Here is a 6,490-nt window from a genome sequence, read left to right as displayed (position 1 = left end):
ATTCGCTATTGGTAAAGACACACACAGAGGTTAATATAAACCAACACACATAGAACACACCCAATCACACTGTACACACAGAGGCTTATAGCGTGCAATAATGTTCAGGACAGGTTCTCCTTAAATGGCCAGAGTGCCCAATGACCTTGCGCCACCTGGCGTCATTTGATTAGAGGATGACTGAATCCAAACTAACTATTTCCCGCCCTGTGGCGAGGCAACTAAGTGTCTCACCCCCGGGGGGTACAAGAGGCATGCATGCTATCTCTTCCCACAGCACCCCTGGGGCGTGCCCTACTTTGCATGTCCGCAGGAGTGCTGAGAACAAGAACATCCCTGTTCACGTCCATAGGGATGCTGGGGATGCCGCCTGGCCGAGCAGTAGTTGGAAGGTGTCTACCCCCCTCAAGGAACTGGGAAGCTTGACTCTATAGGAAACTCCATTAATTTTTTCTGATATTGGGAACGGACTGATAAACTTGGGTCCTAACTTGGCTGAGGGTTGGTGGAGGGGAGTATTGTGGGTAGACACCCAAATCAAATCGCTGGGTTGAAACTGGAGCTCAGGGGATCTATGGCAATTTGCAAACCTCTTCTGCTGGGCTACTGCCTCTCTAAGATTACTTTAGACCTGGTTCCAAACAGATCGGGAATGTTCTACCCAATCGTTAAGGACAGGAAGATCAGGGGGTGGACTTGACAGAGAGGAAACTTTAGGACTCTGACCCCTAACACACATAAACTGAGAGATCCTGGTGGAGGAATGCTCTGCGTTGTTATATGCCACCTCCGCAAAGGAGAGATAGTCAGCCCATCTCTCCTGGCAACCAGATATACAGCTCCAGAGATATTGTTCCAACAATTGGTTGGTTCCGTTCGGTCTTGCCATTCGTCTCGAGGTGGAACCCAGAAGAGAAGGAGCGCTTGATGCCCAGTTGGACACAGAACTCCCTCCAGAACCGAGAGACAAACTGAACCCCATGGTCTGAAACAATGTTCCCGAGCCCCATGAAGGCGGAACACATGAAACACAAATAAATCAGCCATTTCCTTGGCTGAGGGCAACTTGGGTAGCTGTATGAAATGGGCTTGCTTACTGAAGCGATCTACCACCACCCAGAATACCGTAAACCCTAAGGACCTCAGGAGGTGCGCGGAGCGGCGCGGGGAGACGTACTCTGAGCACAAACTGGGGATGCACGAACAAAGGATTCGACATCCACTCACATGTGAGGCCACCAAACGTGTCTTTTTACTAATTCTAGGGATTTCCTAATTCCTGGGTGGCCAGCAGTCTTGGAATCATGAAGCTGTTGGATAACCTTCAGGCGAAGATGGACGGGAACATACAGGCGCCCTTCGGGTTTTGCAGGGGATTAGTCGGTCTGGTGGGGGGCTAAGAGGTTCATCAGATTCTCTAGTAACAGTGGGGTCTGTATAGCTGAAACCACACATTGGGGGGACAAAATGGGGCTAGGGCACGGATCCGGAAGGGAAGTGGCCTCTGGGAAACAACGGGACAAGGCATTAGCCTTCATGTTTTTTGAACTTGGCGTGTAAGTAATTCGGAAATTTAACTTCGTAAAAAACAGGGCCCAACAGGCTTGCTGGGAGTTGAGACGTTTAGCCCCTTCAATGTACTCCAGGTTTCTATGGTCAGTATAGACCATACTGGGAGAGGACTGCTCCCACACCAATCTTCGAAGCATCCACCTCTAAAATAAATGGGAGAGTAGGCACTGGATGCACCAATATGGGTGCACTGCAGAAAGCCCTTTTTAGTGCTTTGAAGGCTTTGCAAGCTTTCGGAGTCCACCTTGACGAGTCCGCCCCTTTCCTAGTGAGGTTCGTCAGAGGGTGGACAATAGATTAGAAGTTTCGTATAAACCTTCTATAAAAATTTGCGAAACCTAAAAATCGCTGAAGACCCTTGAGGTCAGTGGGTTGCGGCCATTCCAGAACTGCTGAGACCATGGTTGCATGGCCAACCTGTGATCCAACAGAATATACCCTAAGAATGCAACCTCACATACCTCGGAGGCGCACTTCTACAATTTTGCATTGAGGCAGTTTTCTCTGAGCTTCTGGAGGACCTGGCGTACTTGTGCTCTGTGGAGGAAAAGATCAAATGAATAAACCAAAATATCATCAAGGTATACAATTACAAATTTTACCAAAAATTATTTGGGAATTACACAGACCAAAGGGCATTACTAGGTATTCAAAGTGCCCATCCCTGGTGTTAAAGGCAGTCTTCCATTCATCCCCCTTCCTAATGCGGATAAGGTTGTAGGCCCTCTTCAAATCTAGCTTGGTGAAGAATCGGGCCCCATTGACCTGACAGAAAAGGTCATCCATAAGGGGCAGAGGATATCGATTTTTCACAGTAATCTTATTTAGGCCCCTCTAATCAATACAGGGTCTTAACCCGCCATCCTTCTTCTCCACAAAAAATAAGCCAGCACCTGCAGGGGAAGAAGATGAACGGATGAAGCCCTTTTCTAAGTTTTCCTGGATATATTCTTTCTAGGCCTTTAGGCCCGGTGAGATTGAACAAATGACCCCTAGGGGGCATGGTACCTGGGAGTAACTAAATGAAGCAATCATAGGAACGATGAGGTGGGTGTTTGTCACCTCACTGGGGCAGAAGACATCCGTAAACTCCTGGAAAAGCTCGGGCAATTTTTGTAGCATCTCGAGGTCTCGTACTGGCATTACTGGAGTAAGGCAATTAGCCTGACATTTGGTCCATCACTGAATGATCTGACCCGACTCCCAATTAAATATATGGTTTAGGGGATTTCAACCAAGGGAGGCATAAAATCAGGGTTTACTATCCTGATTAAAATCAAGTGAATTACTTCCTTATGGGAGGCCCCCACGGTTAAGTGAACTTCTGGGGTAATAGAGGGTGTAAAACCCTGTTGAAGGGGGGTGCCATCGATGGCGGGCAAGGACAAATCAGGCCCAAGAGGGGCGACAGGTATTGCCAGGTCAGAGGGGACATCTTGGTTCAGTAGGTTACTATCTGCCCCGGAGTGAAGAAAAGCCATGACCTGGCGGGTCTTCCCATCCCAAGATATGGTAGCCGGAACCAGGATACACTGTGAAGACTGGACCAAGGGGTCTGGGAAGCTCCCTTCTGCACCCCCGATTCCAGGTTCTTTGCGAGGGAAGGTCCTTGCCCTGTGACCAGGATCACCACAATAAATGCAGAGTCCACCTTGCAGGCGCTGATTGCGCTCGGGGGTAGTTTGGATGAACCAAGGGAAGAAGAGAAGGGAAGCCCAACAGCAGGTCTTTGACTTGGTCGCTGAGACCCTGACGGAAGCGATGGAGGAGAGCTGCGCCCAGCTTTTATTGCGTAGTCATAAAACAAGGCAAAGGTCATTCACAGAAGATCAGTCTGATAAGCGTGGTACAGATGCCTGCTGCAGTGTAGTCTCCCTCGCTGCCTGCGATCCCCAAGGACGCCGCGGGCTCGTCCCGTGCCTTACAAATCCCTTGTAAAGGGAAAAAAAAGATTACCCATCCAAAGCAAGGTTGTGAAACTGATGCAGAGAAGACATTCCAGGGGTATAAAAGAATAAGCCACAAAATAGGCCACGAAAAAAGCCACAAATTAGGCCCACATAAGTCTATTACCCATAGTCTACTTCCTTTGTCTATGGCTTCTTTATAATGGCTGGAAGGTCTTTTTAATTTTTGTGTTTTCTATCAACACTGTTTATAGACCACAAGTATTCCACCTTATAAATGTATAAATGGAGTACAAAGAAATGTACTTACATTTTATTTTGAAATAAAAAAAAAACAGAATGCAACACATATTATGGTGTTTTTCCAATTTCTAAATTTACTGACTCTATAGGCCTCTTTATAATAAAAACTCCACAATGAACATCTATATTAGGTTAGGTAATAGTCTTTGATATTCTGCCATGAAAGCTATTACATGTCTTTATACAAAGGACTTGGAAAAGGTGGAGCTTCGCTTGCTTCAGAAATCATGTACAAGAAATCTCCTAAAACATGTACCAGTATGTCTACATAACACTCTAATGCACATTAACATAGATGAATGAAGAATCTGAGTGTTTTGAGTGGCCTTGTTCAAACACTCATTAATGCAAAAATTTAAAAAAATTGTACATGAAGCCACACTTTTTATTGTGTTCTATTTACCCTACTCAACCTAACAAAGCCTCACAGCAAAGCATCTGGCCCGATTGGCTTTATATTGTTAAAGAACTTTAAGACTTCCTGACCTTTACTCAAAATACTAAAAGAAACCAACAGATCTTCCCAGCCAAGATGCTCAGGACCGACAAAGCCTTTTAACTTCATTTTCAAAGCCCAACCTGGAAGGGATGGAGCATCAGCATGATCCTTGGTACTTGCATGACTGTGGCAAAAAATAGTTACACAGACTTGCATCCTCCCACACTACAAAACCCCCTAATCCCCCCTTTTTATTACCCCACTCACAACTTTAACATTTAACCCCTACCCAATTAAAGACCACACCATATGTTGAGTAAATGGCCCGTAGACCTTTTATTAACAAAATATTAACTAAATACCTTATTATCACAAGTAACAATATAAATAACACATATAAATAACCAATATAAACATAACATAAAATACAATCAAATATCAACAACATTGTTTACATATAAAAACTATAAAATTAAATACTAATTAAACAATAACAATACCATAACAATACTGATTCCCCAATTTTAGTTTACTGGTTGCTGATCCTCGAAGGCCCACCACATATACCTTTTTGGGGTCTGCACCTTAAAACGCAATTGCTACCAGCCGCCCATACCCCCAGCTCAGGATCGAACATATACTTTTCTTTCCTGTGCAGACCCCCCAAAAACAATTTACACCAAACCATTAACCAAATCCAGGAACTTCATACCATAGATGGGTTACTAAAACCATAATTAATATCAACCAGCACACTTCCCCCAACTGCCCACACTAATGACCAATCAAAAACCCCACACTGCCACCTAATACCTCTACTACCAACAACAAGAGGGAGGCAGGGTGGGAAAAAAACTTTCCCTGCATGTTGTCTCTCTCTAAAAAGAGCTTTATTTCCTCTTCCTGACCTTTTAACTCCTTCTGCTCCTCCTATACCTCCTACTCCTTACTCCCTCCTTTAGCTCACTTACGACCAAAAAACCTAACCCTATGCTATCTGCTCCATGTCTGCCCAGTCATGTCGGCCTTCCCCAATGCTACTTCCCTTGCACGTTACACGCCTAACCCTGTTTCTCCCTCTGAGTTCTCCTGTAAAGGGACTGCATCACGCTGTTACTTAACTATACTGAGGTACTTACAAAGTTTTAATTTAAAAATAGACTTATGATGTATGAATAATAAGGCTGATTTAATAAGGTTGGAGAGGATACACTTTGATCAGGAAAGCTGGGTGATCCAGCAAACTTGGAATATAATTCTTCAAAGTCATTTGCTATTTGCTAGTTAATGTTTTGAATCCTGGAGCAGATCTATTCCTGGTGTGCTGGATCACCCAGCTTCACTGATGTATCCACTCTGCTTTAATAAATCAAGCCCTTTGTGTCTTTATATCTTCCAAGAGCAAGTTTGATGCAATGTGAGCCAAGTTCATCTTACTCTGTGTGTTATTCGCATCTGAGCAAATAGACCACCTGGGGAGGGGGAAAATATTTAGTAAGCATAGTCACACAAAGTCACCCTACAAATCAGCTTTGTTATGAGCAAACCAAGTAAAAATAGTACTAATACTGGAAATTTTAATGACAGTAATTTCCTCCTATAATTTATTCCTGCTACCATTAATTCTAGTGTAGATGTATGTTACCATTGTAGATGGTATAGAAGCACACATATGATTAATATAAAATAGAAGTATATTTTTTTAAAAATAGTACTTTTTGCATTAAATATTTCAAATGCTTAAAAGCATGACTCTTTACTTTGTGTTTTGCTGTATTGTTACAGAACAAGCTGTCACTTGGTCTTTTATTTAATGGACTCATTGAAGGATGTTTGAATTCAGTGCCTTGTTCTTAAAATGTCCTGTAACAGGAGCACAATGCAAGGCAGTAAAGAAATAAATATAATACACTTAACCTGCTTTTATGATAACAGCTGGGAGAAAAATATTTTGCGGGTGCTGAAATTGCCACAAAATGTGAATTTTCAGCGAAGCTAAGAGTAATGCTCAATTGTTTTTTTGAGATGTGTTAAAAATTGTTAGCTGGCTTTAAAAGGAGTAAGAGGCTGTTTATTTCATTTTCAAAGCCAGAACAATCATTTTGTGTCAGCGTATGGAAAAAAGTTGGTTGAATTATGAAAGAAACACTCCCTTGACAACCCAGAGTCAAGTCACAATCAGACATTTTAAAATCCCAGACATAAAATCCTTGTGCCATGACTTCTTTCTTGTCATTGAAAAGCTCAACCGGTTTAAATGAGTGCCATT

This window comes from Pyxicephalus adspersus, chromosome 12 (assembly GCF_032062135.1).
Source record: "Pyxicephalus adspersus chromosome 12, UCB_Pads_2.0, whole genome shotgun sequence".
Classification (NCBI taxonomy): domain Eukaryota; kingdom Metazoa; phylum Chordata; class Amphibia; order Anura; family Pyxicephalidae; genus Pyxicephalus; species Pyxicephalus adspersus.
The sequence above is the reverse complement of the archived record's forward strand: the minus strand, read 5'-3'. Positions refer to the sequence as shown.